Source organism: Thalassophryne amazonica, chromosome 10 (genome assembly GCF_902500255.1).
Source record: "Thalassophryne amazonica chromosome 10, fThaAma1.1, whole genome shotgun sequence".
NCBI classification, from domain to species: domain Eukaryota; kingdom Metazoa; phylum Chordata; class Actinopteri; order Batrachoidiformes; family Batrachoididae; genus Thalassophryne; species Thalassophryne amazonica.
In genome coordinates, this window is record NC_047112.1 from 76,892,595 (window position 1) to 76,905,046 (window position 12,452).

A 12,452-nucleotide genomic window follows, 5' to 3' on the forward strand; every position below is an offset into this window, starting at 1 on the left:
AATGAATTAAAGCTCTGTCTGGGTTTTTGATTAATTAATAAGCTGGAGTGGAAGATTGCTGCTAATCCTCCGCCTCGGCCCGTGCTACGAGCATTCTGGCAGTTAGTGTGACTTCGGGGGTGTTGACTCATTTAAACTAACATATTCATCCTGCTGTAACCAGGTTTCTGTAAGCAGAATAATCAATATGTTGATCAATTATTATATCATTTACTAACAGGGACTTAGAAGAGAGAGATCTAATGTTTAATAGACCACATTTAACTGTTTTAGTCTGTGGTGCAGTTGAAGGTGCCTATATTATTTTTTCTTTTGAATTTTTTTGCTTAAATAGATTTTTGCTGGTTTTTGGTGGTCTGGGGAGCAGGCACCGTCTCTACGGGGATGGGGTAATGAGGGGATGGCAGGGGAGAGAAGCTGCAGAGAGGTGTGTAAGACTACAACTCTGCTTCCTGGTCCCAACCCTGGATAGTCATGGTTTGGAGGTTTTAATAAAATGGCCAGATTTCTAGAAATGAGAGCTGCTCCATCAAAGTGGGGTGGATGCCGTCTCTCCTAACAAGACCAGGTTTTCCCCAGAAACTTTGCCAATTATCTATGAAGCCCACCTCATTTTTTGGACACCACTCAGACAGCCAGCAATTCAAGGAAAACATGCGGCTAAACATGTCACCCTCCCGGTCCGATTGGGGAGGGGGCCCAGAGAAAACTACAGAGTCCGACATGTTTTTGCAAAGTTACACACGATTCAATGTTAATTTTAGTGACCTCCAATTGGCGTAAACCGGGTGTCATTACTGCCGACGTGAATTACAGTCTTAACCGAATTTACGCTTAGCCTTAGCCAGCAGTTCCAAATTTCCTTCAAGTCGCCTGCTCTGGTCCCCGGGAAGACAATTGACTATGGTTGCTGGTGTCGCTAACTTCACATTTCTCAAAACAGAGTCGCCAATAACCAGAGTTTATTCCTCGGCGGGAGTGTCGCAGAGTGGGGAAAAACGGTTAGAGATGTGAACAGGTTGGCGGTGTACACGGGGCTTCTGTTTAGAACTACGCTTCCTCCTCACAGTCACCCAGTCGGCCTGCTTTCCCGACTGCTCGGGATCTGCCGGAGGGGAACTAACGGCAGCTAATCTACCTTGGTCCGCACCGACTACAGGGGCCTGGCTAGCTGTAGGATTTTCCAAGGTGCGGAGCCGAGTCTCCAGTTCACCCAGCCTGGCCTCCAAAGCTACGAATAAGCTACACTTATTACAAGTACCATTACTGCTAAAAGAGGCCGAGGAATAACTAAACATTTCCACCCCATTCCACACCTAAGTGGTCCGTTCCACAGTAGCTCATTCATGATTACTGAGGCAAGATTGGCCAAATGCTGCAATGTTCAATTGAAGCAGTCAATCTGAATTTCTCTTTTCCCCCAAACAGAAAAGAATCAACCCACACAAATTTCAAACCAGCACCACACAAAAATATATCACACAACAATAAATCCAATCATTAATCACTCTACTGAAATATAATCTTAACTAACCATCTTAACTAACAATCTGAAACTAACCAACTTTTACACCTTATCCAGTGTACAAAAATCAACTATATTTTAACCACTTCATTCAGTTATATGATCATTCAATATGGAAAGTAGGAAGATGATAGTATTTATTGTCTTTGAGGTTATCATCTTAACAAGCTGAAAAGTTTTATTTCATCAAACAGATCTATTTCAGAATTCTCCCTCAAAATACTCTATCTTTTTACCCTGGACAACAACTCACACTCATATACACGTACAAAATTGATTAATGTGCACTTATTTCTCAGTATCTCCACACTTTAAAAAGTTTGAGGAGCCAGCAACTGTGACCTTGACAGTTTTATCTAAAACAATTCACAATAATTACACACAATCTGTCTATATAGCGACAGCAGAATAAAAGTAAGGAAACATTGATAACAAGTATAATCTTCTAGAAAAGAAAGAACTACAACCTTATATGTACATAAATTCATGTTGAAAACAGAGAACTCCTTATCTTTGCGAGTGTGTACATTCACTCGCAGCAAAGTGTCCATTCTTCCCCACACTTCCAACATGTCAATTTCCTCTTTATCTCACGCCCACGGGCTTTACCTCTGCGGTGCTGACCTTTGCCCTTTCCTAGAAAATACACTTCTTCCTCACACATCATTATGACTGCTCCGGCAGGTTTAAAAACTGCTGTTTTTGGTGCAAAAGCATGGTCTAGTATTTTTCACTCCACATCTCTCTTGCCTTTTTGTAAAATCACTGGTGTTCTCTTTTATGGTATCAATTGATTTGTTGTGGAGTTTAACTGTAATTTTCCCAAGAAGTTAACTGTCTCTCGCCACATTTTTAAGTGTTCAGGTGATGCTGGATCTTGGTCATCGTCTGTGGTCTGGGTGAGTGTAGGGAGGTGGAGGAGGTGCACTTGCTGTAGCTTCAGTATTATCTGTAGCTGGGTAAAGGGCTGCGCCTACATTCTGCGGAGGGGGCCTCTGGCTCCCTCCTGGTGTCTTGTTATCAATTTCATTTTTATTATAAAAGACACTCTTAAGATTGTCTTGTCCCTGCTTCAGTTTGTTTTGACTTTATTCTCAGCATCATGCCGCCTGTAGGCTTCACTTTTCCACTTTAGTGCATTTTCTAACCCGCACTTTTTTTTCTTTTTTTTTTGCTTTTTTTGCAGAGTCCTTAACTTTCCTCTTTATATTATCCACTAATTCTGTTGTTGTTTCTGGCTGTAATTTCCCTGAGAAATTGAAACTGTTTTTGTAATTTCCCTGAGAAATTGAACTGTTTTTGCCACATGCTTAAATGTTTAGGTGACACGGGAAATTTAACCTCCATATACCTAAAATCATTAGACTGTGGTTGTGTGTCATGTTTACTGTGAGAACAACAGCAGTTACCCATTTTGGCTGTTCGTGGGGTTATCTCATAGGGAGATCTAAACGAACAGGCTGTTGTTCTTTTTTCACTGTTTGGTCACCGATCAGTCTGAAAAGTGTCACCACTTCGACCTCTGAGAGGTGGGTGACCTTGATTATGGCTTCTTTCCAGACTCGTAGGTTCACAAACAGGTGTGGTGTGTATAGAACGCTTACAACCTACTTCACAGACAGGGCTTCATTTCTGCCAGTGGGTTAAAACTGGTGACAGGCCCCCTGCGATTCAGTTGTGTACGTTCTCAGTCATAAAAACACAAACACATTCACACCGCTGCGCTTCAGCTGTTATCACGTTTTTAGCTCCGCTGTTATCACGCTTCTGCTCCAACCGGTCTTTATATCAGAATTTATATAATATATTTCTATATTATATCAGAATTTACGGCTCGCCCACCGAAGGTTTCACCGACCTAACACTGTACAGTTTTTTACGCACTGTTCCGGACCCGAAAGTGGTCTTTTAATTGTCTCTTGCGTCTTTTAATTGCCAATTGTAACCACTGCCGGCTCAGTCTGGAGCCAACAGCCACATCAGGTGTCCTGACACAGCGGGAAATGCAGCGCGTGCACGGGGCCTCTGTAACAGATGGTCTTTAACCACTGCGGCCACCTGACTTTTCTCTTTTTCTCTCAGAGAGTAAAATTTAATGCTTTACAGCCAGGCGTAACAACATACTTTTACATACAACAGACATCAACATACAAACATACTTTTATAGCAAGGAACTGTTTATCAAGCTATAAAAAACATTAAAATAATTACCTTAAGCTGCTCAAAATACATCCCACATGGAGCAGGAAAGAGAGGAAAAAAAGTGCCAGATGAAACAGGCCTCTGTGATGCCAGAAGTGATTAGAAGTGTTTTCAACATCCAAGGTTTGGCAGAAAATGATTAATCCACTACAAAATATATAGAGTCCAGCGCACAGAGCAGGTGCAATTGTGTGCGCAAGAGGAGGAGCCGCTCCAAAAATAGTCTCTCAGGTCCTGCGAAGGTGCCAGGCGCACGGATAATGGACTTTTAGTAGACTCGTAAGCACCACGCAAATGCCTCTAAGCGTTGCAGTAACTCGAACACAAACTGCATCCACGCTGTTGTTGCTAATTTTGAACATCTTGAAATTAGTTGCCACGCTCAGAGAGGAGCCTCGTGAACTGAAGATAATGCCTCTAAGAGCCACTCAGAGCCACTATAATGCCACTGATAGCTCACGAAACAAAAAAAAACAGGGTGCGTGGCTCCTCTTCACTCGGTGGGACCAAGGCTTTAGCCTCACACCTTACGGTGTTAAGCCAAGAGGGACAAATCAAAAAGACATTACGGGGTTTTTCTTGCGGTGGTCCCGGCCACACGCACACACGTGCACATATAAAAAAGCTAGCTCTCACCCGTGATCACACTCTGTCACCACCGCTGAAGTCCGTATGCCTTCACCCCGTTAGGCGCCGACCTGCTAGGGAGGAGACCCGTCCCCCCGGAAAAGGGTCTGTGGGAAACTAGTCCCGGCCATGGCCACGTTCTTTCCGATCGGGCTCCTCCGACACAGGCTGACCACCATTCCGGTCTGTTGGCATCCGCCTCGAAGGACCAAGATGTCAGAGTTGAAATCTGTAAAACAGCAACTCAGTTCACTAATACAAAGAATGATCACGCCAGAGACTGAATTTCATTTCCTGATCAGGGAGAGCCAGCGTGCCCCTCGCACTGTCCGTCAGTCAGCTCTGAAGGGCATGCCACTTTGCTCCTGAATTTATTAACACATAGACATATTATAGAAACAATATACACGGCACAGCTGTGTTTCTTCAGTCAATTCATTTTGTATCACTTCGCACCTGGAAGGCACCCTGCAGTCGTGCTCAGACAGATAGTAATTGTTCTTCAAATTGAAACATTACAGCGCCTCAAACTAGTGTATAGGCTGTGTTATTCTCTGCTCAAGGCCGAAATATTAATCTGTGCTTGACAAAAACATAGCTTTAGCAAAACAATCTGCAAATTCATTCACCAACAAATGTTACTTTTCTCTGTGTTTTGACCAGGGCTTAATTTGAGGGGGAGCAAGCCGGAGCGCGCTCCGGAACTCTGACGTTGGCTCCGCCAGCTATTTATACTGGATCCGTGATCTGCCACCTTCTTGACTAACAAAATATAAACAACAAAAAAAATCACCGTGATTGCTCTCACTGCCAATCACACCGCCGCCTTCCTGTCTGCTGTGCAGAATTGCGCCAAATCTGGCAACAGGTCCAGAGGCTACGCTCGCTTTTGATCCGGATGTTGACCGTAGCCGCAGAGCTCCGTGGCCACGAGAGAGGACTTGGATTCTTTGCAGGTCCCACATCCGTACCCCCGGAGGCAGTGAGTGAAGGGAGAGCCACGCATTGTGTTCTGCATGTGTCTGTTTATAATCTTCTCACACAGAAGAAAAAAGAGAGTGTTTACACAGGAGAGAAAAGTGAGAAAATGTTAATGCCTGTTTGAAAAAGTGTGTAGTGAGGGGTTTTACAGCCTTAAAACATCTATAATAAGTGTAAAAAATAGCGCTGCTTCGCGGATTTCCGCCACGTTCACACCAGGCGCGATCAGACGCTACAAATTCGCGAGGGTCGTGTGGCGACGGACGCGCCTCCAAACCAGTCACCATTTGTTTTATTATACATCTGTGTAGTTAATTAATAAAATAGTCTCCACACAGACGATTCGCTTGCGCGCGCACATAACAAACAAAAAAAAGAAAGAACGAAACTCCGCTGCTTGCTGCTCCTCGCTCTTTCCCAAAAAAACTCTGTCATAATTGTGTTTATAAACCAGTCACCATTTGCTTTATTATACATCTGTGTAGTTAATAAGTAAAATAATCTCCATGGTGATTCCCTCGCGTGCGCATGTAAAAAAAAAAAGAAACTCCGCTCCCGCTGCTGTGGGGCTGCTGCTCGCTCCAAAAACTCTGTCATGATTGTGAAATAAAGGACAAAAGAGACATAAGTCCTGCTCACAGGCTGCTACCAGAGACAGGACGTGTTCACATCTTCAGTCAAACTCCAGACATCTCCACGTCACTACATATTCAGTCCCTGATTGCTCATTGTGGGGTGACGAGAGGAAAAAGTTAATTTTTTTCAACTTGGGGAGGAGGGCAACACGACGTGACGCGACGCAATATCATGCCACAAACGCGCAAAACGCTCAAAATCTCTTCACTCGCGTCGCGCTGTGCGGTTTGGCACCAAAATGCGTCCTTATTACATAGGGATTACATGGCAACCTGTGGCTGCAGTCGCTCGCCCCGGTGTGAACGCGGCATTAGGCCTACAATACATGCACAGTTTATTTTCGGTGTCGTGTGCAAGCCCCGTCCCCCCCTTCTTTTTTTTTCTGCACCGGAGCCACCCGTCCTCTGGGCTCCGGGACCTCCCACTTTACAAAAAGCACTGGTTTTGACGTTTTCTTTAAACACAGGTGCACAGGAATAGAACAGGATTGTCTGTCTCCCATTCTCAAAGATGTAGTACGTCTGCTTCTGATCCTGGTTCAAGTTGACAGGCCTCTCCTTTGTCACAGCTGGTTACTCGTCTGCTTCAGGACTCTGGTATCTGCTTCAACCTTTGGTCTGTGTCTTTGTTCACTCCTGGTCACTCTCTGTCTCTGTTATGATGCGTTTCCAGCCGTTGCTGGGCCTGTAGGCCATCAGCCGACACCTTTGCACGTTGCTCCCCTTATCTTGTTTGGGATCTTTCAGGTATCTTTGGCTTTTGCAGTGGGATAGATGCACCCAAGATGACCTCTCTGCAATTTTCACTGCAGTGGGGTGGTTAGCAGCACTTGGAATGGACCTTCCCACCTCGGAGATGACCAGTTCTTTCTCTTAATGGTCTTTATCAGCACCCAGTCACCAATCTGAATCTGATTCTCAGGGTCCTGCACAGAAATAGGAGAGTCTGGTATCTTGTTAGCGTGTATGACATTCTTATGGGATAATACACGTCTCATATAATCAACTAATCCCTCATCCTCACTATCAGGCTCAGCTATTTTCTGTAAATCTGGTATTCTATAGGGCTTGCCATACAAAATTTCGAATGGTGTAAGGCCAGTTTCTGAGTTGGGTGTTATATGCATGTACAGTTTCACTAAATCCAAACAATAAACCCAGTTTTTCCTGTTTCTTCCATACATTTTCTGAGCTTACTTTTAATTGTTCCATTTGTTCTTTCCGCTAAACCTGCACTTTGAGGATGATAAGCACAATGTGTTTTTGCATTTATTTTCAAATGTTCTATTAAATGTTGGATGATTTTATTTACAAAATGTACCATTATCACTGTACATTGTTTCAGGAAGTCCATGTCTTGGAATTATGTCTCTACAAAGTATCTTTGCAACTGTTAGAGCATCTGCATGTTTAACAGGGAACACCTCTACCCATTTGCTCTATGCATCAATCAATACTAGGCAATATTTTTTCCCTTCACATTGGTTCAATTCAATAAAATCCATATGGATTATTTGGAACGGGTATTCAGGTGTAATTTGTAATTTGTAATTGTTTAGAAACTAAACTAAAGCATTCACCCTCTTCCAAAAATACTTCCTCTATAGGCATAACCTCTATGTCATCTACATTATGACCATATGAGCAAAAGTGTTGGTATAAAAATAAATTACACATTTTATTCAGCCTCTGTCTATGGTTATTCATTCTACTCCTAAGGGTTTGGCTAGTTTCTCCTACGTATTGGATACCACATTTTTTACAGCTAATCAAGTAAATTATATTTTTTGTGTTGCATGTCATTTTTGTTTCATGTGAGCTAACCTTGTATTGTCTACCTGTGGTGTTACTCCTGAAGTTATTTCCTTCTATGTATTTGCAAGTTTTACATTTACTACTACATTTACTAACTCTAGTGTCCTGTATAGCATCAATCACATCTCTTCCTACCAAGGCAGGGTTTGGGGGTATTCAACAATCGTGGGAGAATAGTGGCTCTGAGAGGCTCTTAGAGGCAATATATTCGGATAGCGATGCTCATCTCTGAGCGTAGCGCTAATTTCAAGAAATTCAAAATTTAGCAGCAACAGTGTGGGGCACTTTGTGTACGAGTTTCTACGAGGACAAACGAGGATTTTAGAGTCATGTCTGTAGTGAGGACGAGGCTGTTAAAAGCCCATTATCCGAGCACCTGGCGGCTACTAGGACTGGAGAGGCTTTTTTGGAGCGGCTCAGCCCTCTTGCGCACTAGAATCCCACCTGTGTGCGCCGGACGCTGTAATAAAATAATTATTTTGTAGGGGATTAAATCATTTTCTGTCAGAGCTTGGATGTTGAAAACACCTCTAATCGCTTCTGGAATCCAGTGGTGTGCACAGATAACCAAAAATTAACTTCGATAACAGATAATCAGATAAGTGAAAAGTTATCTTCGATAAAGATAAACCGATGAACCACCCAAAAATGTATTGGAAGTTACAGATAACTGATAAATTCCAGTATTGTCTCTGGTACATTTACAACTGCTAACAAGCTGAATTTGAGTTTAAACACCACAATCGCTTTTGGAAGCATAAAAAGAGACAAAGACCCAACAATGAGGCTATAGCACTGAAGCACTGTGAGAGCAGCCACAAAGCCAGCTCTCTACCAATCACAATGCTCCGGTCAGGTGGATGTCTTGAAAAATAAAGGCATCCTGACTTATGGTTTTGTGTGAATACTGATAGAATAACTCCATTAATGTCAATTATGTCATTTGTTCAAAGTTAAGATATAACATATCTTTTAATGTTGAATAATGCACTAATTCTGAGGTTTTGTAACAAACACAGACAGATCGCAAAGGATTCTGTTTAAAACTGTCTCTGCTAAACACTGATTGGTTCAGTCATTCATTATGTAAACCAACACGTTAATGTGACGTGTGTCGTGTGTTGGTGTTTACAGATAAATGTGCTTTTTTTGTAAAATATTCCATTTTTAATTTGTAAAAACAGACATTTTTATGGAGCTGGAAGTGTCATCGCAAATTGTTTTGCATGTGGAGAGAATGTGCGCACATTTATTAGTGCCGTGTGCACGTTTTATGATGTGCACATGTTTTATGCTGTTGTAAAATGTGCACTCAATATTGTGTTGACACATAAATGTTGGCTTTACACTGTGCGAGTTTTGGCCCTTTTTCAGATGATTTTTCATTCATGTGAGAAATTTTTGGACCAAGTTTCAGGTTAATCGCGAGTCCTGCATCATGTAGTGTACATGGAGTAACAAGCTGCGTTTAAATTTTCACGACCACCTCCTGATCGCTGATCGTATGGTTGAATGAAAATCAAACCTGTTTGATATTATTGTGGTTGGCCGTCGTGAGGTTATCCTGCTGCTGAGGGGCTACAAGCGTCCAACCGCTCACACTGTGCATGTGCAAACACCGCAGAGCTGTCTTGTAATGTTTTTTTTTGTTGTTGTTGTTTTTTTTTTTTAAACTTAATTTGTAAAAAAAAAAAAAAAAGCCATTTGCAAAGCCAAAAAGTTGATTTGACAACCATCTGATATAACCGGGGTCCAAATAAATAATAAACACTGCCATCTTCTGGTGCCCAGATGCTTAGTACTTAGGGCGAATACTGCCATGAACACTACTGGCCAGTAGATGGCAGTAGAGGCATTGAAAACTTGCCAAAACAAAATTCCAGATAATCCGTGTCTGCTACATTTAAGATGCGTGGAATTTAACAAACAAATACAATGTCTATAAACCCAGAGAATATATTCACGAGAGTTTTAGGCACTAGAGTTTAATGCTGCTGTCCATGGAGCCTGAACAGAGTGTCTGAAATGCATTTGTCCTGTCGTGAACGTATTGAGATTACCCATAATGCACTGCTGGGCACAGCATGTGCTCACAAAACCTTAAAAAAAATTAGCACATTACTTTAAAACTAAAACGTATATATGATATTTTCACTTTAGAAAACTTCAGATGTGACAGTAATTTTAAATAACTTGTCCAAAATTAGTTTGGTTAAAATTTGAACCATAAGTTAAAAATGTATGCCTCTGGATGACTTGGGTGATATTGCCAGTGTATCACTATGGTGTTAAAGAAAATTATTTTTTTTGTGACCATTTCTTCTTTGCCTGAGGGTAGAGTGGTTTCTCTTGAAACTAGCTTGCTTCTGTTTGCAGAGGGTAGAACTATACATCTCTTAGGAAACTTTCAACAGGTAGGTGCTCAACTGATTTTAAAATTTAAAAATGTTTGCTGCTTTTCAGCTTGGTTTACTACATTATCAGTCTAAAAGTTATCGGAAGATAATTAGTCCGATAATGGTTTTTAAAGTTATCTAAAAAGATAATCTGATAATGAAAACATTATCTTCGACAATTATCTGTTATTGGATTATCGGAAGTGTGCCCACCACTGCTGGAATCACAGAAGACTGTTTCTTCTGAACTTATTTGGAACAGCTTAAAGGTAACATTTATGTTTTAATACCTTGGTAAAACAGTTGCATGTTCATTCCAAGCTGTAAAAGTATGTTTATGATAGATTTAACATCTTGTTAATGGATCAGAGGAGTTCCGCTGTGTGAGGAGCTCTGCTGTGTGCACTCAAGATGAGCATTTACACAAAGCACCAGCTCGCAAAAGTGATTCTGCAGTCAGTAACGGACGAACACAAAGTTAAAAGTTGGATTGCGGTGACTAAGCAGTGGAAGAAATAAAGCCAGTGACAAGAAGCACAGAGGCTACTGTCCAGGAACGCATGGTTCGGTTCTAGCTGGTCTGGTTATGGATGTTTTTTTTTTTGGAAGTGATCCACACAGTTGCAGCAACGGATGTATATAATTAAAGCGGCCACTCTGTGGTGTGGTTTTGTTTGGGTTACAGAGAGCTGCGTGTACACACAGAACTGCTGCATTTACTGACTCTGGAACACAGGTGAACAGCAGCCTGGCGCACACCAGCTGGTGTTGTGCCAACTCCTTATCCCCATCAGAATTTGTATCCTCTGGCGTGGGCGTGTACACTCACTCAGCACAGCGCCTTTTTTTTTTTTTTTTTTTTTGGACTGCATTTAAAAAATGTGACATCTTGAATGGATGCTGTGAATTGAAAACCCACACTTTAAAGGGACCAGGTGTGGGAGGGTGGAGGTTTGGACCAAACCCATGCCTAAATGTGCACCAACATCGCATTACATGGCGCATTACATGGTGCGTTACATGGATCATATGTGGCTTGAGGTGGATCCTATGCGGCGACTAGAGCCATTCGAGGCTCGACAGGGCTCAAATGACAGGTTGGTCGTGGCTCACTAGAGGCTGACACCTGGCACATGTGAGGTACTTAGAGGCGCCTTAGTAGCGGATATGTGATAGCTTAAAATGTGGACATTTTTCAAATATCCGCTGACACACCTATGCGTGGCTCATTATTCATGGCTTATTACTTGGTTGATCCGAGGCTTAAAAGTTTGCTTTCTGGAATATCTGATAAAAAATATTGAACTGTGTTTTGTGTATGGGTTTGTGTTTACATTTGAAATTTTCTCAAGTGTTTCATTTTTAGTGTTTTCCTATCTTGGTGTTGTGTTTCTTCCTTGCAGGAGGAGTTTTTGAAGAAATACCCAAATGGAATTATCCCTGTCAGTGCTAATGACATCTTCTTCAGTCTCCATGCGTTTGTGATCAGTTTGCTCTATGCTATCCAGGTTGCTATATATGAGGTATGTATTTGGAACATTGGGTCATTCTAGGAAAAAAAATCTAAAAATTTGGACCATATTCAGACAAGAGAGGTGTCCATCTTGGCTTTTAGTGCAGTAAGGAAGGTCTGCTTGCCTGTATGTTTGTCTAATTCATAGTTAGCAAGATATCTCAAAAGGAGATTTCAAGAAAATTTGAGGGATCGATTGGCTTTAGGTCAGTGAAGACTGATTAAATTTTGTATCATTTTATCCTTATCATTGGTCATATCCTGCCTTTGATCTTTGGTCTATATTCCTTTGATCTAAATCCTGTTTACAGAATCAAATCAATCAGGATCTAAGTTCAGTGATAATATAAAAGGTCAGTAGCTGCCCCTTGATCTTGTTTCTTTTGATCCTGATTAAAGTTTTGCGTAGTTGTACATAAAGAATTAAATAAGTTAATGAAATTAAACAGCAGTTTGCATTCAGCATTGATTGTTCACAGTACAGAAAGTATTAAATAAATAAGAAAATAAAAAACAAACTACACAAGGGAACTTATTTAAATCTAAGTAATACATTTACTCAATCTTGACTTGCTGCTCGTCATGCTTTCTTGGGGTGCTTGTTGCATTTTTGCCATATGTCAGTTTTACTTACTGAGTGAGTGTATAAGCTCTGTTGCAGAAAATTGTCAGACAGTGCCTTTGGACACCAGGTAAACTGTCTGAGTATTTTAGATGCTCTCAAATGTTCAGAACTTCACCTTAAAATTTTTCAAAGA

General features: G+C 41.5%; 1 protein-coding gene across 1 annotated transcript in view; it reads left to right on the plus strand.

Annotated features, from left to right (window-relative positions):
• Positions 1-12,452, plus strand: part of LOC117519022 (cystinosin-like) — a 105,372-nt gene that overhangs the window by 53,576 nt on the left and 39,344 nt on the right.